General features: G+C 42.2%; 2 protein-coding genes across 3 annotated transcripts in view; one reads left to right on the top strand and one right to left on the bottom strand.

Annotated features, from left to right (window-relative positions):
- gnaz (guanine nucleotide binding protein (G protein), alpha z polypeptide) overlaps positions 1-18,166 on the bottom strand; it is a 304,042-nt gene extending 285,876 nt beyond the window's left edge. For both annotated transcript variants that reach the window (XM_063040924.1, XM_063040921.1), the window contains exon 1: positions 17,900-18,166. The gene's annotated coding sequence lies outside the window, so the exon portion shown is untranslated. The remainder of the gene's footprint in view (positions 1-17,899) is intronic.
- The window catches only part of rsph14 (radial spoke head 14 homolog), a 781,437-nt gene that overhangs the window by 321,509 nt on the left and 436,084 nt on the right, over positions 1-23,844 (top strand). The gene's annotated exons all lie outside the window — the stretch shown is intronic.

A 23,844-nucleotide genomic window follows, 5' to 3' on the forward strand; every position in this document is an offset into this window, starting at 1 on the left:
ACCAGCCCCGTTTCTAATGACATTTGAAATATTTCTGTCAGAGCCCCTGCTATTTCCACACTAACTTTCCTCAAGGTCCTAGGGAATATCCTGTCTGGACCTGGAGACTTATCCACTTTTATATTCCTTAAAAGCTCCAGTACTTCCTCTTCTTTAATCATCATAGTTTCCATAACTTCACTACCTGTTTCCCTTACCTTACACAATTCAATATCCTTCTTCTTAGTAAATACCGAAGAAAAGAAATTGTTCAGAATTTCCCCCATCTCTTTTGGCTGCACACATAGCTGTCCACTCTGATTCTCTAAGAGACCAATTTTATCCCTCACTATCCTTTTGCTATTAATATAACAGTAGAAACCCTTGGGGTTTATTTTCAGCTTACTTGCCAAAGCAACCTCATATCTTCTTTTAGCTTTTCTAATTTCTTTCTTAAGATTCTTTTTACATTCTTTATATTCCTCGAGCACCTCATGTACTCCAAGCTGCATATATTTATTGTAGAGATCTCTCTTTTTCCGAACCAAGTTTCCAATATCCCTTGAAAACTATGGCTCTCTCAAACTTTTAACCTTTGCTTTCAACTTAACAGGAATATAAAGATTCTGTACCCTCAAAATTTCACCTTTATTTCACCTTCATTTCTCTTACATTTTTCCCATAAAACAAGTTGTCCCAATCCACTCCTTCTAAATCCTTTCGCTTCTCCTCAAAGTTAGCCTTTCTCCAATCAAAAATCTCAACCCTGGGTCCAGACCTATCCTTCTCCATAATTATATTTAAACTAATAGCATTGTGATCACTGGACCCGAAGTGCTCCCCAACACAATCCTCCGTCACCTGACCTATCTCATTCCCTAACAGGAGATCCAACACTGCCCCTTCTGCAGTTGGTACATCTATGTATTATACAGTAGGGTCTTTTAAGAGACTCCTGGACAGGTACTGAAGTACCTGTATTGCACTGTAGGTTTTCTATGTTTCTAAACTCATTTCTCAATACCTTCATATCATTCCCAATGCAACATACTTAATAGATAGTTCATAGTGGCTGTGTAAAATGGTTTCATGTCTCCATTCAGTTCTGCATTCAAATCAGTGCATCTGCATAATGTGCCTTCATATACCTGTTTCTGAACTGATTTTGTTCATGCTTCTCACTGCTTCCATTTCTGTGACAGAGAAATCATAATTTACTATCTGTTTGAATTGAATTGAATTGACTTTATTACTTACACCATTCACCTACATGAGGAGTAAAAATCTTTATGTTATGCCTCAGTCTAAATGTGAAATGTGCAATTTATATTAATTAATAGCACGTATAACAGGACAGTCAATATAGCATAGAAATACAATTGTATCACCGTGAATTAATCAGTCTGATGGCCCAGTGGAAAAAGCTGTCTTGGAGCCTGTTGGTCTTTGCTTTTATGCTGCAGTGCTGTTTCCCAGATGGTAGCAGCTGGAACAGTTTGTGGTTGGGGCGACTCTGGTCCCCAGTGATCTTTTGGGCCCTTTTTACACACCTGTCTTTGTAAATGTCCTGAATAGTGGTAAGTTCACTACTACAGATGCTCTGGGCTGTCCGCACCATTCTCTACAGAGTCCTGCGACTGAGGGAGGTACTGTTCCCATACCAGGCATCCAGTCAGGATGCTCTTAATTATGCCCTTATAGAAAGTTCTTAGGATTTGGCGCCCATACCGCACTTTTTCAACTGTCTGAAGTGAAAGAGGTGCTGTTGTACTTCTTTTTACCACACAGCCGGTATGTACAGACCACGTGAGATCCTCGGTTTGGTATAATATTTTTTGTTTGCTATGGCTTCTTCACGAGGTTGAAGTTCTGTTAGAGTGCACTATTCTTATGTCATAGCCATGTTGTGGTGGAAGGATGGTGCACCTTGATACTACTATTGTGGGAGTAGCAGATCTTGCTCCCAGTGTCTCCAGCAAAGTCTTGGCATTAATAATAGGCATGACTAGTCTTCCCAGAAAGAACTGGTAAAATCTTGTACTTGCAAGTATAAACAGCAGTGCATTTTTCTGTTGGATTCCAACTGTTTTTACTTTCAATTGGAGTCTTCCCATGGTGACTATTCATGACATGGATAACTAACACCTTAATGACACAGTTAGAATAATATTAGAAAACGGTAGTGAGGCCTCAGCTACAGTAAAGTGCACATTTCTGGTTGCAACACTGAAGAACTACAAAGGGCACTCACCAGGATGTTGCCTGGGATAGAGTGTTATGAAGAAAACTTCTTTAGATCTTTTTCCTTGTGCAATATTATGGGAAGTGTAGATAGATGAGATTGAAGGAGCATAGGTGTCATAATGGGAGGGCATAAGTTTATGGTAGGGAGCAGGAGATTTAGAGGGAACCAGAGGAAGAATTTTTTCACCCAGGGGATAGCTGGAGCATGGAATGCACTGCCTGAGTGTGGGTAGCACCTGGTGTTCTAACAATATTTAATGTTTTTAAACAGGTGTTTGAATCACCAAGTATTGATAAGTGGGATTAGTATGAACAGATACTGAATGGCCAGCATGGGCATGAGGGCTTGCTTCTCTACTGTGTGGCTGTCCAACTCTATGACTATGAAGCACTGCAAAAACAAACAGGTTTTAGCAGGTAGTTGTAGATTCAAAAAAGGGTCTGTCAGATCATGTATTTTGTTTTTCTTTCTTCCTGCACAATGTTTTGTCTTTCTTTAATAGTTGCGGAAGTGGAGTGAATACTGTGGCAAGGTTAAGTAGAAATTGAACAGAGTACTAAATCATGACTCGCTAAGAAACATTTTGGGCTCTGATGATGACCTTAGCTTTCACTTTAATTGGCTGCAGCTAGTTTTCATCTACACATTGACCTATATAAATCAATTCTTTCTGCACAAAGGCATTTGCTTTCTTTGACATTATGTTGATGAAGTCTTTTGAATACTTTCTCTAGTACACTAAAGTTTTTCTTTTATGTGGTAATTGTAACTAAAATGTCCATAAAACCATAAGACAAAGGAGCAGAAGTAGGCCATTTAGGCCATTCAGCCCATCGAGTCTGCTCCGCCATTTTATCATGAGCTGATCCATTCCCCCATTTAGTCCCACTCCCCCGCCTCCGCACCATAACCTTTGATGCCCTGGCTACTCAGATACCTATCAATCTCTGCCTTAAATACACTCAATGACTTGGCCTCCACTGCTGCCCGTGGCAACAAATTCCATAGATTCACCACCCTCTGACTAAAAAAATTTCTTCGCATTTCTGTTCTGAAAGGGCGCCCTTCAATCCTTAAGTCATGCCCTCTCATACTAGACTCCCCCATCATGGGAAACAACTTTGCCACATCCACTCTGTCCATGCCTTTTAACATTCGAAATGTTTCTATGAGGTCTCCCCTCATTCTTCTAAACTCCAAGGAATACAGTCCAAGAGCGGACAAACGTTCCTCATATGTTAACCCTCTCATTCCTGGAATCATTCTAGTGAATCTTCTCTGTACCCTTTCCAACGTCAGCACATCCTTTCTTAAATAAGGAGACCAAAACTGCCCACAGTACTCCAAGTGAGGTCTCACCAGCGCCTTATAGAGCCTCAACATCACATCCCTGCTCCTATACTCTATTCCTCTAGAAATGAATGCCAACATTGCATTCGCCTTCTTCACTACTGACTCAACCTGGAGGTTAACTTTAAGGGTATCCTGTACGAGGACCCCAAGTCCCGTTGCATCTCAGAACTTTGAATTCTTTCCCCATTTAAATAATAGTCTGCCCATTTATTTTTTCTGCCAAAGTGCATAACCATACATTTTCCAACATTGTACTTCATTTGCCACTTCTTTGCCCACTCTTCCAATCTATCCAAGTCTCTCTGCAGACTCTCCGTTTCCTCAGCACTACCGGCCCCTCCACCTATCATTGTATCGTCAGCAAACTTAGCCACAAAGCCATCTATTCCATAATCATGCCATCCATTCCATAATCAAGCCATATCATTGTAATTGCACAGGTAATGATGGACTGACTGCAAGTCACCTGGAATGTTATCTTGCCTCATATGGTAACTTGGTGTAGGAGAACATCAAGAAGTTCTTCATTTGCAAGGGTATCCAGAAAGCAAGGCAGGAGCAGAGGGAACTGTGTAAACTCCAGAGTTGCAGCAACTTCTCCTTCTGCAGTTGAAGGTGGTGGATGTCAGGGAGGAATTGCGAGAGGTGAAGGGTCGGGAAGCCCAGCACCTCGCTGCCGAATCCTCCAAGATCATCTTCCGATCAAGGGTCCAAACCGTGGAGCAGGACGAGACGTGCTCACGCTTCTTCTTCCAAAAGGTACACAGGGGGAGCTCTGTGATCCACAGCGTTATGGAAGAGGACAGCTCAGTCGCATCCTCGCAGACGGACATACTGAGGCTCTGCAAGTCCTTCTATGCCGGTCTGTACGATGAAAAGGCTACAGAATCCACAGCCTTCCGCAACTTCCTGTCATTTGTCTTGCAGGTCTTACACAACGGCAAGCGGGAGAGTCTGGATCAGCCACTGACCCTGGATGAGCTGACAGGCTCCATCCATTCCTTTGTGTCGAGTAAGACTCCCGGAAGCGACGGCTTACTGGCTGAGTTGTATCCGGCTCTGTGGAACTGGATGGGCCCTGACCTGCTCGAAGTGTACAATGCTATGCTTCTGACTGGCTGCATGTCAGATTCCATGAGGAAGGGCATCATCACTATCATCTACAAGCAGAAAGGGGAAAGGGGGGACATTAGGAATGGAGGCCCATCTCTCTCCTGAATGTGGACTACAAGATCCTGTCCAACAGGGTCAAGTCTGTTCTGGGACAGGTGATTCACCCAGTCCAAACCTGTGCTGTACCGGGCAGGAAGATCTCAGACAGCCTCGCGCTGCTGAGGGACACCATCACCTACGTGCAGGACAGGGGGGTGAATGGCTGCCTGGTCAGCTTGGACCAGGAGAAGACCTTTGACAGGATATCGCACACGTACATTGCGGACATGCTCTCCAAAATGGGATTTGGGAAGAGAATCTAGAATTGGATCAGACAGCTCTACACAGACATCTGTACTGCAGTCCAGGTCAACGGGTGGGAAACAGACAGCTCCTCCATCAGGTCTGGAGTCAGGCAGGGCTGCCTTCTCTCCCCTGCCTTGTTTGTCTGCTGCATAGAACCCTTTGCTGAAGCCATCAGGTGGGATGAGGGCATAAGAGGTGTGATGCTGCCAGGCAGTGAAAGGACCCAAGTGTAAACCTCCCTGTATATGGACGATGTCACCATCTTCTGCTCTGATCCGAGGTCAGTTCGCAGGCTGATTAGCATCTGCGAACAGTTTGAGCTAGCGTCGGGGGCCAGGGTCAACCGCACAAAGAGCGAAGCCATGCTCTTCGACAACTAGCCCGACCGATCCAGTGTCCCCTTCACCATCAGGTCTGATCACATGAAGTTGGGGATCTCGGTCGGAGTGGCCGTGGCGTGCAACAAGAACTGGCAGGAGCGGACTGCCAAGGTGAAACAGAAACTGGGACTGTGGGGAGGGCGCTCCCTATCAATAATGGGCAAGAACCTGGTCATCAGGTGTGAGGTGCTCTCAGGGCTGCTGTACTTGGCACAGGTGTGGCCCGTTTCCTGCTCCTACAGCTCGGACATCACCGGAACCATTTTCAGATTCGTCTGGGAATCCAAGATGGAGTGGGTCAGACGGACCGTCATGCACAAGTCCCTGGACAACGGGGACGAGAACGTTCTCAACATCGCCCTCACCCTGATGACCAGCTTCGTGTGTGGCTGCATCAGGTTGTGTGTAGAACCAGATGTGTGGGCACCAAGTACCACTATGTGCCCAGGTTCTACCTGTCACCCTGGCTACGAAGGATGAGTCTGGCTCCACTCCCGCGCAATGCCCCAGTCAGCTGGTCATTGCCGCCATACCTGTCCTTTGTAGAAAAGTTCTTCCAGGTCAACGTCCTTGACCACAGGGCCATCAGGCAGTGGTTGGCACGTAATGTCCTGCAGGCACTGCAGGAGAAGGACGTGATGGACACAGTGGGGTGGTTCCCTGAGCAGACCGCCCAGTTCATCTGGCAAAATGCCTCATCTCCAGACCTCATCAACAGGCACCAGGACCTTGCCTGGCTGGCAGCGAGAAGGGCCCTCCCAGTCAGATCCCTCCTGTACGCCCGGAACATCGTCTCCACACGGCTGCCCACAGGAGGACTGCAGTGAGGAGGAGTTTGTGACCCACCTCTTTGCACACTGTGAGTTCGCAGAGAGGGTGTAGAGGAGGATGGATGGGCTAGTGTCATGTTTCATCCCCAGCAGCTGCGTAACAGAGGATTCTTTGATCTACGGGCTGTTCCCGGGGACGCACACGGAGACCAACATCTCTGGTCGGCCCGAAACTTGATGATCTACCAGCACATGGAGATGTCCATGGGAGAATGCTGCTGACTGGCACATTCTCGGCTGCAGCAGTACGTGCTGAGGGACACACTGAAACTTGGTGCAGCCACCGCAAGGGCCCAGTGGGGAAGGACCACGGTTTAGGGTTCTTCTCCTGCGGGGGTGGGAGGGGTTGGGTGGCGGGGAGTATACCCCTCAACAATGGTGTGGAAAGGTGAAACAACAGAGTGCCATATGGGTGGCTAAAAGTGTGGAAATGTATAGACTATAACGGAAACATCTGTAAAGGATTGACAGTCATTGAATGGTTTATTGTACATAATTTTATTTTTGAACAAAGTATATTTTGTTAAAAAAATTGGTGTAACTGTGTGTGTTTTAATTGTCAAGAACTGTGGGCTTTGTTTGAGTGCATTGTACGGGATGTCATGGGTGAAACAGGTTTAATTTAGTGAAGACCCTTGCCCCAAACAATTCAGTGTTTAAGTCTTGAGATGCGAGTAGAGGGATTTCTTCATTATGCATGGCTGCATATGACATTCAGAGAGCCTGATTTTTTTATCCACCTCAGCTACAACCACAATTGCACTGCTGGATCTCTGTAACACCTTTATCAATGCTCTGTCACTCCAGTTTGTTCAGCTTTTTTTCAGCATGGGCTTAAGGTACAGGTCGAGGTTTCCTGCTGTAATTGTTCGCTTTCTGTTGGTACACAGCTTGATTCCCACTACTTTCACTTGTTATTGATTGTTTAGCCCTGTACACCTAGGCTATGTGTCCTTGCTTTCTACAATTGAAACACCTTACTGCTCCAAACTGACACACTTGTACCAAATGATTTTCTTTGAACAGTAGCAGAGCTTTGGATGCAGGACCCTTGGATTTGATACCGGAGTTTCTAGCATTGTTTTTATTATTGCTGTTATTGCAAAGTTTTCAGTCCAAGGAAATAATTGGGTTACAGCATTATAAACGATGTTTTAGAATATCTGTATTAATGCTTATTATTTCCCCTGACCTCAGATTTCTAATTCCAGCTATATAATTCTCACACTCTCTGAAGGCATTGGGTAAAAAGAAGCAACTTGCTTACTTCGATCCAGATAAAGGCCACATAGTCCATCTTGTCCATGCAGGCACCCAGCAGAGTATTGTCATCATTCACATTCAAAAATCACCGGTTTCTCTCAACCCTCCAAGTTACCCCCCCCCCCCACCACCCCCAATCAAGTTACACTCAGGGTATTTATCTATGGTTTTTGCATTGTAGGGGGAATCTAGAGGATTTGGGAGAACTTATATGTGGACTCATTTGAAACTTTGGCACTCTCACCATAATATATCAGTAATGTTATTTGTCCTGGAAATTATTTCCATCTGTTTACTCTATGAATGTAAGCGTTTTTTATGACAATTGAGATGTGCAGTGGAACTGATCTGGAACTGGACTGCCATAGAGTCCTACACCTCAGCACTTACTGTATCTTTTTCATGTATTTGCAACCAGTTCTTTCTCTCATGCTCAAACTGGCACTTCACAATTGTGAATTCTTCAGACTGACTCCAGCAACACAGTTGTGTAATCCCTCAATACCCTTAAAAGATCCAGTATTGATGAGCATCCTGTCCTCTGCCCAGTGTTCATTGGAGAATGTGTTCTCATTCCCAAATGAAATTCATCACAGCTTGTACAGACTGGAACAGTGAGACTCAAGGAGACCTCAAAAGGTGAGTGTATAAAAGAACTTCTGTGAACAAGACTGAAGCTCACAGAGAGAAAGTGGACAATGAAGAAGAGTATCTAAGGTCACAACATGATCTTGATGAAATGGGGAAAGTCGGCAAAAAAATGGCAGATGGAATTTAACTCAGACACATGCATATTGATGGACTTTGGAAGTTAAGCCAGGCCAGGACGTATACCATGAATGACAGCACCCTGGATATCAATAAGCAGAAAAACCATGAGTTACAAGTGCATGTGATACAATCATTAAAAGGATGTCAACTTAAAATAACAATTATCGTCCACAAATTGTATATTACATACTGGAGAATCACAGGTGCTAATGTTTGCAAGTGAATAAGTGAATGGACATTATGGAAGTAAATAAAACCATAAAATATAGGAGCAGAATTAGGCCATTTGGTCCATCAAGTCTGCTCTACCATTTCATCATGGCTAATCCAATTTTCCTCTCAGCCCTAATATTCCTGCCCTCTCCCTGTATCTCTCCATGCCCTGACTATTTAAGGATCTATCAACCTTTGCCTTAAATATACATAAAGACTTGGCCTCCACAGCTGCCTGTGGCAAAAAAAAAATCCAGAGTCACTACTGTCTGCTAAAGAAATTTCTCCTCATCTCCATTCTAAAAGGATGCCACTCTATTCTGAGGCTGTGTCCTCTGGTCTTAGACTCTCCCACCATAGGAAACATCCTCTCCATGTCCACTCTATCAAGTGCTTTCACTATTAGATAGGTTTCAATGAGGTCACCCTTCATTCTTCTGAATTCTAGTGAATGCAGGCTTAGTGCCGTCAAAAGCTCTTCATATGACAAGCCATTCAATCCTGGAATAATTTCCTTGAATCTTTTGTGAATCCTCTCCAGTTTCAGCACATCCTTTCTAAGATAAGGAGCCCTAATCTGCTCACAATACTCCAAATGAGGCCTCACCAGTGCGTTATAAAGTTTCAACATTATATCTTTGCTTTTACATTCTAGTCCTCTTGAAGTGGATGCAAACATCACATTTGCCTTCCTCAGCACAGACTCAACCTGCAAATTAACCTTTGGGGAATCCTACACAAGGACTCCCAAATCCCTTTGCACCTTAGTTTTTTTGTATTTTCTCTCCATTTAGAAAATAGTCAAACCTTTCATTTCTTTTGCCAAAGTGTATGACAGTATTTCATCTTCCATTTCTTAGCCCATTCTTCTAATCTGTCAAAGTCCTTCTGTAGCCTCTCTACTTCCTCAAAACTACCTGCCCCTCAACGTATTTTCATGTTGTCTGCAAACATTTCAACAATGTCACCAATTCCATCATCCAAATCATTAACATATAATGTAAAAATAATCACTCCCAAAACAGACCCCTATAGAACACCACTCGTCACTGGCAGCCAGCCAGAAAAGGCTCCCTTTATTCCCACTCTTTGCCCCCTGCCAATCAGCCACTGCTTTATCTATGCTAGAATCTTTCCTTCATTACTATGGGCTTGTAGCTTGTTAAGCAGACTTGTGTGTGGAACCTTGTTAAAGGTGTTACCAGAATCACCCCTTGTAATAATGATCAGTGAGGTACAGAGAATCTGTATTTACCAACAAGTAATTTTTATTATTTCTACTAAAAGCATGTGGTTTCACACTTTTATCTACCTGTGTGCTCCCCACTAGAACGCCTGACTCTCCATTAACAGTCAACGAAGAGAAAAGGTATTACCCAGGAAAGGAGTCTATGCTGGCAAGTGTTCCTCATAGTCCCAATACTGTTCCTCATCAATTGAACCATTGGATCTTAATCCCATTGGCTCAAGGTCACCTGACCTAGCTGGGTCATCTTCTTACTGGTCATTGCACAGGGCTACAACCAACATTGTTTCATTGTACTTCCCACCCCAGCCTTGCGTACTTGTGCCTTTACACACTGACTGGTCCAAACCAGTTAAATGAGGCAACCCAGACAGAATCTAACGAGATTACAGATTTCAGGTCTGGCATTTTACGTCTCAGGTTTATTGCTCTGATTAGTTTGTCCCAGAGTCAAGGATCAATTCAGAGTCAACGCCCTTTACATAACGAATGGCTACTGTACTTGTTTGAGAATGGTCTCCGGTTTAGCAGATCATTACCTGAAGCTTCCTGTGTCCACATTCAGTTGCTCTGATTAGATTATCCAAGAGCAAGAATCAGTGTAGAGTCCACAAAAAGGGGGAAACAAAGACAACTGGCTTATCTGCTTCCATTGTCCTTGATTAGACTGCAGTTTCTTCTGGCCAACAAAGGCATTTTGAAAATCCAGGTACACAACATTATCCTTTGTCTATCCTGCTTATTACTTCTTCAAAGAATTCCAACAGATTTGTCAGGCAAGATTTTCCCTTGAGGAAACCATGCTGACTATGGCCTATTTTATCAGGTGCTTCCAAGTACCTTGAGACCTCATCCTTAATAATTGATTGCAGCATCTTCCCAACCACTGTAGTCAGACTAACTGGCCTATAGTTTTCTTTCTTCTGCCTCTCTCCCTTCTTTAAGTGTGGAGTGACATTTGCAATTTTCCAGAATCTAGTTTTCTTGAAACATCGTTACTAATGCCTCCACGTTCTCTTCAGCCACTTCGTTCAGAACTCTTGGGTGTATGCCATCTGGTCCAGGCATACACCCAAGAGTTCTATCTTCAGACCTTTCAGTTTCCCAAGAAGCCTTCTCTCTAGTCATGGTAACTTCATACACTTAATGTCCCCTGACATCTGGAACTTCTACCATACTGCTGGTGTTTTCCACAGTGACGACTGATGCAAAATACTTATTCATTGTCCCCCATTGTCCCAGAGTGCTTAAGGAAGTAGCCCAAGAAATAGTGGATGCATTAGTGATAATTTTTCAAAACTTTTTAGATTCTGGATTAGTTCCTGAGGATTGGAGGGTCGCTACTGTAACCCCGCTTTTTAAAAAAGGAGGGAGAGAGAAACCAGGGAATTATAGACTGGTAAGTTATAGACTGACATCGGTGGTGGGGAAAATGCTGGAGTCAGTTATCAAAGATGTGATAACAGCACATTTGGAAAATGGTGAAATCATCAGACAGAGTCAGCATGGATTTGTGAAAGGAAAATCATGTCTGACAAATCTCAGAATTTTTTGAGGATGTAACTAGTAGTGTGGATGGGGGAGAACCAGTGGATGTGGTATATTTGGATTTTCAAAAGGCTTTTGACAAGGTCTCACACAGGAGATTAGTGTGCAAACTTAAAGCACACGGTATTGGGGGTATGGTATTGATGTGGATAGAGAATTGGTTGGCAGACAGGAAGCAAAGAGTGGGAATAAACGGGACCTTTTCAGAATGGCAGGCAGAGACTAGTGGGGTACCGCAAGGCTCAGTGCTGGGACCCCAGTTGTTTACAATATATATTAGTGACTTAGATGAGGGAATTAAATGCAGCATCTCCAAGTTTGCAGATGACACGAAGCTGGGCGGCAGTGTTAGCTGTGAGGAGGATGCTAATAGGAGGCAGGGTGACTTGGATAGGATAGGTGAGTGGGCAAATTCATGGCAGATGCAATTTAATGTGGATAAATGTGAGGTTATCCACTTTGGTGGCAAAAACAGGAAACCAGATTATTATCTGAATGGTGGCCAATTAGGAAAAGGGGAGGTGCAACAAGACCTGGGTGTCATTGTACACCAGTCATTGAAAGTGGGCATGTGGGTACAGCAGGCGGTGAAAAAAGCGAATGGTATGCTGGCATTTATAGCGAGAGGATTCGAGTACAGGAGCAGGGAGGTACTACTGCAGTTGTACAAGACCTTGGTGAGAGCACACCTGGAGTATTGTGCGCAGTTTTGGTCCCCTGATCTGAGGAAAGACATTCTTGCCATAGAGGGAGTACAAAGAAGGTTCACCAGATTGATTCCTGAGATGGCAGGGCTTTCATATGATGAAAGACTGGATCGGCTAGGCTTATACCCTCTGGAATTTAGAAGATTGAGGGGGGGGGGATCTTATTGAAACGTATAAAATTCTAAAGGGTTTGGACAGGCTAGATGTAGGAATGTTGTTCCCGATGTTGGGGAAGTCCAGAACGAGGGGCCACAGTTTGAGGATAAAGGGGAAGCCTTTTAGGACCGAGATGAGGAAAAACTTCTTCACACAGAGAGTGGTGAATCTGTGGAATTCTCTGCCACAGGAAACAGTTGAGGCCAGTTCATTGGCTATATTTAAGAGGGAGTTAGATAAGGCCCTTGTGGCTAAAGGGATCAGGGGGTACGGAGAGAAGGCAGGTACAGGGTTCAGAGTTGGATGATCATCCATGATCGTACTGAATGGCGGTGCAGGCTCGAAGGGCTGAATGGCCTACTCCTGCACCTATTTTCTATGTTTGTATGTTTGTATATTACTACCTCTCCTACATTGTTTTCCAGCAGTCCGATATCCACTCTTGCCTAGCTTTTACGTTTTATGTATCTGAAGAAACTTTTGGTATCCTCTTTAACATTATTGACTAGCTTACTTTCGTATTCCATCTTGTGAGTAGACAGAGAGAGATTCCCAACAGGCTGATTTTTGGGACATGGTAACGAGACACTGCAAATGCTGGAATTAAGACCATTCTGCTGGAGGAAATTAGCAAACTGAGCAGCATCTGTGGGAGAAAAGGAATTATCAAGGTTTCAGGTGAAAACTCTGCATCATGATATGGTGGATGGGTTGATTAGCACATGGAAAAGATTGGTGAGATGAGCTTCTGCTCGGCATAATAGTTGGGAAGGTTGGCAGGAAAGGAGTAAAGGTGGGATTATTGCTCATGAATAAGCAGTAATTAGTGTTCTAATATATCATTCAGAGATCCTGGAGTAAATCTTGAAGGTAGTCATGGCCTTATCCAATCTTTGTTCATGACTGGAAAAAGTAAAGCTGTAGGAATAAGACTATGAGTTGGGGCTTGGAAGAAGCCACAAGGTGAAGATAAAGTTGGCATAACTGGGACAGCAAAAGGAGGAAAGAATGGGGAGCCCAAAGAAGGGTGTTTCGTGTAATATGTTCAGACAAAAAGGTACACACAGGCTGGATATGAAAGAACTTCAGGTAAGAGAATAATGGCAAAGATCAGGAAAAGTATTGTTCTTAGAAACTGAATGGGATGATTTAACAGCAAAGTCTAAAATTAGAGCCGAATAAACAAAATATGCTTTGTGGTTATTGAAGCAACAATAAAGATTAAAGAATATGGTGATAAAAAAAGATCTTGAAAGCATTTGCAAGTATGAAAGAATCGAGGTAGGTGTGTAACTAATTACATTGGCAATGAACTTGGCTCATTACTCTGTAATGAGGAAGTGTATCTGTATTCTCCAACATGGTCAGGTCTGCAGTTATATAGATTATTGTTATCCTTTTGTGTTAAAGAATGCTTTTACTGCAGGATTTTGTGTATTTTCATGTGAAACACTAAGAAGCGTTTGTGATGTAGATGTCAGAGAGTGGGTAGTGGTTATATTTATAATTCAAAGCTGCAGATAACATTGAATAATATCACTGATTGACCCTAAAATATGTATTTTGATATCTATAATCAATGTGGGCAGCAGTGTGAAAAGGAATGTAGTGATAACAGGGGACAGAATATGTAAGAGGATGAATCCTGTTCTCTGCTACAAAAACTGAAATTCTGAAAGCTTGTATTTCCCCCTCCCGCTTCCATTTTTTTCCATTCCCAAAGAGATATTTAGGGATAGAGAAGAACTTGGCAATGTGAGGGAAAGGACCCAGTTATTATTGGACCTAGAAGCACAGAAAGGGCAGAGAGGGAGGTTCTGCTAGAAGGATTAGGCAATAAAGGTCCTAACTAAACAGCAGAACCACAAAGGTAACAATTTCTGGGTTATTGCCTTAACCTTGTATAGATTGCCACAGGTTAAATGAGATCAGAGAACTCAATGCATGGCTCAAGTTGTGGATGTGGGAAAGTGGGGTTCAAATTGGTGGACATTGACACCTTGTGTAATCAATGGGAAATAGGAGCAAGAGATACCATTCAGCCTCTTAAGTCTCCACCACCATTCAATAAAATTTCTCAAGAAGTTTCCTTCCCTATTCTACATTCCTTGATTTGACTATTCTCTGTTTTGAATGCAATGACACTACCATCCTCTTGGATAGAGAATTGTAAAAATTCACTATCCTTTGTGTTAAGACATCTTTTCTTATTTAAGTCCCCTTGGGGAAAAGAGGGAGCTTTTCCATTAGGACTGACGTCATTTGACTTGGGCTGGGTCTATAAAGTTAAATATCTTCGTCTGCAGAGAATGCTTCACCCTAAATAGTGAAGGATTTGGAGTGCTGGGGGAGGTTATAGATTTCTGCTCGAGGGAATTTTATAAGATCATGCAGAAAGGACAAGTGATAATATAGAATAGCAAAGTGAGTAATGTTAACAGAAATCTGCCAGGAAGACACAGTGTGTGCAAACAGAATACATTTCCATTTATAATCAGAGCACAAGAAAAGTGAAGGCTCTTTATCTGAATGCACAGAGCATTCAGTATGATGTCATAGCAATTATAGAGACATGGACTGGGACCAGTATTAACTCCGCCATGGATGATCCCAAGCCCGACTGCAAAAGGAGGAGGTCATGGGGCATGCAACCATGTCAAGTAAAAGCCCAGCACTACAGAACTGGCAACAGAAACTCCAAAGGCCTCATCCCTGGGAGAGGAAGGCTCTTCGCATTGGGGGGGCGATAGGCTTAAGAAGAAGAAGAAGGAGAAGAAGGATTAAGACCAGTATTGGGAAGTACATTTTCATGGTGTGTTAAAGAAGTGTCATCCTTATATTATAGGCTGGGACATAGGTGGTAGAAAGGAAGTACCTTAGTTCAGAAAAGCAAGAAATATAATCGATTTCAGTGGAACTACGAAATGGCAAAAGAGAAAAATTTTGATAGGAGTTGTATTGAAACCGTCAACAGTAATGGGAATGCAGGGCATAGTAGAAATCAATAAAATAAGAGATGCATGTGACAAGGGTAAAATAATAACAAAAGGAAACTTCAGTTATAGACAGATTGGAAAACATAAAGGACCAGCAAAAGGAGTCTGAAGAAAGAGTTCATAAATTACATAAAAGCTAGTTTTCTGAATCAGTATATTGATGAACCAGTGATGGGACAGGCTACTTCAAATTTAGTGTTAAGCGGGTATAATTGATAATCTAGCAATTGAGAGGTCATTAGGGAACAACGTTCACAGTATGTAAAATTTTATGTAACAGTTGAACTAGTTTCAATATGAAACTAGGGCACTAAGTCCAAATAAGGCAAACCATGAAGGTAAGATACGAGTTGGCTATGGTAGAGTGGAAGGCTCTTTCAGAAAAGTTATGACAGTAAGCAAGCAATGGATACTACCAAAAGGATTAATGCATAGTTTATGTGCAATCAAAACCAATAGGAAAAGTGGTCCAGTTACCTACAGTTAAATAATACAATTAGGTGAAAAAGAATGTTATATAATGTTGCCATAGAAATCAGTAACCCTAAGGAAAGGCAAAATCTCAGAATTCAGCAAAGGAGGGCAAAAACATTAATAAGGAAAGGGAAAATAGAACGCAAGAGTTCTGGCTAGAAATGTAAACAGTTTCTAAGAGCTATCGAAATGCAAGAAGGAAAAGATTAGTTAATGAGTGTCCCTTGTAGTCTGAAGCTGGAAAATTTATATAGGGGAGTAAGAAAATGGCAGAAATATAAAAAAAATATTTAATGCTCGTCTTTAGGAAAGTCATTGAAAATTATGAATGATCGCAAGTATTAATAAAACGTTCAATTTGAAAGTAGCTGCTGGAGAACATTCCACCATGCACACAGACTTGCCTTCATAATTTCTCACCTCTCCTCTCCTCTGTGTATACACAAATATCTTATACCGTAGCAAAATAGAAATATTTTGACTTCACCTTAAAAATACAGTTTTATTATAATATGTGTCAGATTTACAGTGTAAATACTACTTACTTCTTTTTCCTAAGCACATCACCACTACTAGGGCTTAGACCACCGATAACAGTTTGCCAGAGTCCTCTGTCCTGGGCAAGTCTTTCACATTATCCCCAGGTGCAGCCCATCTTCTTGTTTTATCCTTCCTCCCCAGGAATAAGGTTTTAATGCTTCTATTGGTATTTCTGTAGCACTGGGGTTTTATAGGATAGGGTTGCTAGCCCCATGCCCAAAAATGTTTATTTGAGAATACATTTATTTTGGGAAGTTATTTTCCCTATTTAGTCTACTCTACATGGAGCCTCTTGTTGCCTTCAGTCTGGACAGTAAAAATCTTGCAATCGTGGTCATCGTATGAGAGTAAGTTTCACGTCAAAATTCTAATAAGTACTTCCCATGATTTAAAATGTTACTTTCCATCTTCCCCAATGATACTATATGCCATGAAATTCCTCCTGTGCATTATTAGCATTATAGTCAATAAAAGCCATCGGTTGCCTGAATGCTGGATTAGTTTGAGGCAGTCCTGAGTCTGTAGGAATAATAAAAGAGCAATTAAATCGCTTCATTATTGCTACATCTCAGTCGTGTAAGATGTCAACTCATGAAGTAGATCACTAGTTACATTGCATTCCTGTCCAGGTCCCAGTTTAGACCACAATTCTGGTGATGACTGATGGATAGACCTTTCGTATAGGAGGTTGTGGTAGTGGAGCATGTCATTCTGACAGGATGAGGATGTATTAGTTCATAAAACCTGTCCCACCAATGGAATGATGATGGCAGTGTTTTGAGCCCTAGAGTCATCTGTGGCACATGGACTGTTTGCTCTTACTTACAACTGGAGATGCTGGAAGTAGGTGAATGTAAAGAGAGAATTCCATTTTATTTCTAAATTTGGTTACCTTTTTCACTGGCTTTTAGGTGATTCAGCACCTTTTCAACCATATGCCTGGAACTTTAGTTTATCTTCGATGTATAGTATAATACATAGCACAAGCACAGAAGCAGCCAGCTTGATGTATTAATATGAAAGCTGCATTCACTGTACATATTGAAATCATGGCACAAAATGCCTTACAAAACATAGCAGAATAATCCTCAATTCAGATACCGTATAGGTGACATCATTACAGCAGATGAAACAAGAAATGACTACTGGATACTTGTGGGCTGTATAAAATCACATACATTTGACCAGGGGCTTTTCTTTTTCTTGGGTATGCTACATCAGAAATGGCATTGAGAACAAATGCTGTCCCATCTCTTTTATAACGAAACCGATGTATTAGCAACATTAGCAAGAAAATTCAATAATATAAATTTTTGCCTTTCTGCAATAATATTTCATTCATCAAAGAAACTTCACAATGGTGGAACATAATTTTTTTCAGTTTATAAATAAAACCAACGGGTGTGAATAAGCATAGCCAGTGATAGCTAAGCAGTCTCAGAATCATTACAGTGAAATTGAATCATTCATGTGCATTGTACTGCAGTCCAGAAGTCCTTGAATAACACGGATACCAAGAAAATATTTACTCCCATCAACATCCTCACTGCCAGTCCGTACAACCACTTTTTTTTACACTGTGTAGCAAATTTGTGTGGGAAAATGATGGCAGCATGCCAGTTTTTGCAGAACGTTAGAAGGATCTAAACAAAAGCTTCTAAATAAAAGTGCGACAAACCCACAAGAGATCTCAGCGAGGGGGTAATTGTATTGAGCAAAAGAGGGTAAAGCTTCACTTACCCCTGCATGTTCCAGCAGCCAGCTTCTTGTCCTGTCTGGCTGTTTTGTGTACACACACTGTCAGAGTGCTTCCCTGTCCTTCACAGCAGCATCATTGCTTTGCGAGGGAGGAAGCGAGGATCACTGCAGTGCTGTGTGTCGAAGACTGATTCCAGCAGTTAGCAGCACTCCCCCTGTCCCCTGCTTCTCTCTGCTTCCTCCACAATGATGTGTAAGGACGTGATTTAATTTGTGTGCACTGAGCAGGCTGCCATGTGTGTCTGTGCGTTTGGGGGAGTGGGGTGGGGGAGGTTGTGGTGTTGTTGGTGGGTTATAAGGGCTGGGAGTGGGGGCGTAGTTCTACGCCACTGCCAGCCACAGAGTTGATGTTCTTTTCGACAGGAAGGGTTGAGCAGCTCTTGTCAAGACCCACTCACAGCAGCTATAGCAGCACAGCTGATCTGTTTGAGGTGCACGCTAATAGAAAGCTAGAATGGTCCCTGATTGGCTGTCAGTAGAAGATGCTGTGTGGACTGCCATTGCTGGCAACAAATCATCTTGCTCTCTGCCTGCTGCCTGCTCCATAGCTGCTCATAGAGAAAGGGGGTTTTAGAAATATACTTTATATTATTCTGTCTTTCCTTTATTAATTAGACTCACATTATGAAACAAACACCAACAAAGTTATGGAATACATGTTGATCTCTTTTATAATTGAAAGCAACAATACGTTTAAGCATCATTCTTTGAGCTCCGCTTGTACAGGAATTGTCAGCTCTTTATCTGAATGGTGCAGTGTACACTAGCATCCTCATACACTGCAAGCAGAGCAGGCATCTCAGTAATGCGGAGAAACACAAAGCTGTGTCTGTTAGAAGCTCATTGCCAGTATGAGGGATATTGTAATCAAATTTTCTACATATTGGCTGTAGTCCATGAAGTTAATTCATAATATAATGTTCCAGCGTGTCTAGTATTGCTGGTGTAATTCTTGGCCGATGCAACACACGGTCAAAATGGAAAGTTGATGGGAAAATGTTGGTTTTATAAACCAAGGTGCTGTTCTGAATTATTACTGATATTGTTCTGACTTTCCAACATGATTAACTTACATGACACACAATCACAATGAGGTACGATGGTAGCATTGTGGTTAAAAAACTCAGCCAGTACCAAAAGATTGGAGTTCAAATCCCATAATGGCACAGGTGGAATTTAAATTCTATTGATAATCTAGAACTCATTATGACCATAAAACTTCCATATTTTGAATGGACTAGCATCCTCACACACTACAAACTGTCACCCGTACCTGGTTTGGCCAATATGCAACTTGAGACTCACCAGTGTATTTTGCTTTCAAATCAATTGTACCATTTGTTACTATGCTGAATCAGAGAAAGAATAAAACTAAATGGAATAACTAGTGTCTGTCAGGGCACCGAGTATGGCAATGCCTTTTGCATAATTCATATTTCCTAAACCAAGTGCAATCAAGATTCACTACATGGTTCCACTGATTGTAGTTTTGCCACATGAGAGATTTAATAGACCAGACCTGTATTCTCTGGAGCTAAGAGTGACTTGGGATCTCACTTAACACAGAAAATTCTTACTGAGCTCGACAAGGGAAAGTATTTCCCCTGGCTGAGGAATAGAACTACAGGTCACATTCTCAGAATAAGGGATAGGTCATTTAAGAATAAGAAGGTGGCAAATTTTTGGATTTCTCTATCCTTGAGAGCTGTGGAGGAATGGTCATTTAATTCATTCAACACAGAGATCAATAGATATCAAAGGAACTGGGGAATAGTGAGGACACTGCAGGGAAATAGTACTGAGATCAAAGATCAGCTATGATCATGATGGATAGTGGAGCAGGCAAGAAGGACCAGAAGATATCATCTTGCTCCTGACCTTTATGTTCTTACATTATTACAAACATATGAGGTCATTTGTCTGTATTGCAAGATATGTGAACATCTTAGTAAAGCAATTAGTGAAACAGATTGGTGAAACAATGGCATTGTATAATTATACTAACCACTGACAAGTTCAGACTCACTAGGAGATAGAACTGCTAGAGCTTCAGGAGGGACTGGCAGCCTATTCTCTGTTTTGATTCCAGGTCCCAGAGATGTCTCATGGCATCAAGCCAAACACAGATAGGAAACTCCCTCCTGATTACTCAACAAGGCTATTCCAACAGTGACCTGACCACCAAGAAGATCAGGACTGCATGCACTTGAAAACACCACCATTTCAATATTTCCTTCTAAGTCCCATGCAACATGCCAACTTGGAAATTCTTCACAATCCCCTTCATCATCTTTGGTTTTAAATGTTGAAACTCCCTCCTGAATAGTTGTACTTTTACCCAGAAAACTGCTGCAGTTCAGAAGGTCACATCACCATTTAAAATGAGAAAATTAGAGATGGATATTAAATGTCCCCTTGCCAGTGATGTCCAGATCCACAAAAAAAATCAGTGAATAAGTAAAATATCCTGTAAATAGATTGAGCTCAGAAAATATGTAGATAGGATCAATAAGATGATGTCAACCATTACCTTTGCATTTGTTAATTGTCCCAGTAACTCAGGAGGAAAGTGGAAAGGGCATGGAGCTGTTAAGGCAGTGAGGATTAAATACTTACCCTTTTTAAATTAGTAAAGTGTCTAATTTCTAATGAATAAACTCTTCTTGGGCTTCCAACCGGATATAGATATCGATTTTAATTGGCGTTTCAATGACAAACTCTTCATCTTCATCTGGAATAATGCCTAGGCACGTCTAGTATATATACCACCATTGTCCTTCCCTTCTGATTAGTTAGTCCTTAACCAATCAGGTTTCCACTGTCCCACCTTGTTTACAATTGAATTCTCGTCCTTACTTTTCAAATATCTGAAGTCCTGATCTTAGTTAAAATTCTTATTCTCTAGTCTTATTGCAATGGCTTCCTTCACCAGGCAGTCCGAAAAGCTATTGGTGCAGCACAGTAGTTTTATACTATTGAAGTAAATCCAATGGCCTTTGCAAATGCAATGTACTGCTACCACTGATTTCTCTGGGTAACCCAAACGGATACACCTCCTGTGCTCCCTGTTTCGGGATTTCACCGTGTGTCTCCTCTGGCCGATATATGCTGCTCCGCATCCACAGGGAATCCTGTTAACGCCAGCTGATCTGAGTCACAGGTCATCTTTGACCCATGTAAGCTGTGATTTGAACATCCTTACAGGTTTGTGGATAGTATTAATCTGATATTTCTTCCAGAAATGTGGAAATATAGGGAAGCCAGGTGGCAGTGATGGGTTCCTCCTCATTGTTCAGTTTCCTGTTTAGGAAACCCGAGAATAGTTTATTCATTATATGCGCTTGAAGGCACTAGATCCTATTTGCACTTAACTGTACGGGAAGGAAGTAAACTGCAATATTCAACACTTTGAATCATTGCGTAAAAAAGAAGGCAACGTTTCTTTGTTCTTTAGCCTTTCTTCTGAGATGCCGGGACAAGGACCGTTCATGAGGTTGCATTCCGCAGTGGTTTCTCTGGTGGCTAAATGCATTCCACGACGTGCTGGCTGAGCGTTGATTAGTGAGTGTATCCATCACATGAGATCCACTCTGACATCAACACAAATAGAGAACTGTCTATTCTCTTGGTGATTGGGAGTACATCGACAGGTCTATTGCTGTCCAAGGAGAACTAGTTTCACAAAGGAATACTGCGAGGGAGGTCAGGAAATAGAACAAACTATCCCAATAGACTATAGCCACACCATCAATGGACCCAGAAAGGGTTGTCATCAATGAGGTGATTAGATTGGTCTTTGGCAAGGTGCTAAACTTCACTCTGGTCCCCAAAGCTATTTCTTATCAGGACTACATTGGCGGGTTAGAGCAAGCAATCCGAAAACTACCACTGAATACTGCGGAAGAAGTAAGTACAGAGGTCTGTGTGGCCCTCAAAAGGGCCATTTTGCTGAAATCAAACATTACAGAAGGAGAACGACTGGCCTTCCAGGTACTACAACAAACCCAGTCATCATAAGTCCTGATCTCCTCAGAGGAATACCAAAGGAAAGTCCAACAGATTTTGGACAAACCTGCCTACAGAGTTCTACAGTGGGATCCCATGGATTCAATTGTGAGGATGTCCTTCACTACCAGCAATCATATGCAAAACACTTCTACCTCGGGTGCTGGTACCACCAAGACCTTACAGGCTCTCCAAGATACACAAAGAAGGGGCTCCCCTGAGGCCCATCATCAGTGCAATAGATTCTCTGACTCACTACCTTGCTAAGCATTTAGTGACCATGCTGTCTTTCTTTGTTGGGGGCTGTGAGCGAATCATGAATTCAGCCAATTTCATAAAAACCATAACCAACACCCTGGAGGATGGATGTGTTTCAATGTGATGTCCCTGTTCACAAGAGTTCCCATTAAGGACGCCATGGTCCTCCTGTGGTCAAGGTTTGATAAGGGTACCACTGACCTTTTGGAACACACCGTTATATCAACGTACTTTCTCTATAAGAGGAATGACTACGTTGTGCTGTTTTGCTTTCTTTGTAGTTGCATCAATATGTTGGGCCCAGACTAGATCTTCAGACACATGGAAGCCTAGGAACTTGAAACTGCTCACCCTTTCCACTGCTGATTGCTTGATGAGGACTGCTGTGTGTTCCCTCAACTTGCTGTTCTTGAAGTCCACATTCAATTCCTTAGTATTACTGACATTGAGTGCAAGGGCTTTCTTGAGAAAGTCAGCATTCAACCAGCTGATCTATCTCACTCCTGTATGCCTCTTCCTCATCATCTGAAATTCTGCCAACAATAGTTGAGTCATTGACAAATTTATAGATGGTGTTTGAGCTGTGCCTAGCCACACTGTCATGGGTGGAGAGAGAGTAGAGCAATGGGCTAAACACACATCCTTCAGATGTGCCAGTGTTGATTGCCAGCGAGGAGGAAAGGTTATTTGTGACCCGCATAGACTGTGGTCTCCCAGTGAGGAAGTCAAGGATCCAGTTGCAGAGGGAGGCACAGAGGCTCAGGTTTTGGAGCTTGTTGATTGCAACTGAGGGTACTATTGTGTTGAATGCTGAGCTGTAGTCAATAAACAGCAGCCTATTTCTATTGTCCAGGTGATGCAGGGCTGAGTGGAGAGCCATTGAGACTGCATCCGCTGTAGACCTCTTGTGACAATGGGCAAATTGCTGTGTGTCCAGGTATTTGCTTCAGCAGGAGATGTTTCTAGCCATGACCAACCTCTCAAAGCATTTTATCACAGTTACTGTGAGTGCCACTAGGTGATGGTTGTTGAGGCATTTCACCTTGCTCTTGTTTGGCATTGGTATGATTGTAGCTTTTTTGAAGCTGGTGGGAACTTTTAACTGCAGCAGTGAGAGATGGAAAATATCCTTGAGTATGCCCACAGGTTTGGCACAGGTTTTCAGAGTCATACCAGGTAATCCAAAGAGGCCCGGCACCTTGTGAGAGTTCATCCTCTTGAAAGCTGTTCTGATACTGGCCTCTGAGACAGAACACAGGGTTACCAGATATTGCAGGGATTCGCACAGGTATAGTTTTATTCCCTCTTTCAGTGTGCATTAAAGGATTCGAGCTCATCTGGGAGTGAAGCATCACAGCCATCCATGATGTTAAGTTTCACTCTGGAGACAATAAGATCTTTGTTGTGTATTTAATATTTCAGTAATATTTGGGTAATATTGTAAATATATTGTTTACATAATTCATTATGGGTTATGTCTAAAAATAAATGAATGGCATACATCATCACATTACCATGTCATAAGTGTATGCCTTGCTAAAACAAAGTAGACATGCATCTCCTGGCTCTGTTTTTCTAATTTATAAAACTAATTTGTAGTTTTGTGTCTTGGGGTTACAAAACATAACAGTGGCATGAGTAAGTTTTAAAATGAACCCAAAACA

Source organism: Mobula hypostoma, chromosome 2 (genome assembly GCF_963921235.1).
Source record: "Mobula hypostoma chromosome 2, sMobHyp1.1, whole genome shotgun sequence".
NCBI lineage: Eukaryota > Metazoa > Chordata > Chondrichthyes > Myliobatiformes > Myliobatidae > Mobula > Mobula hypostoma.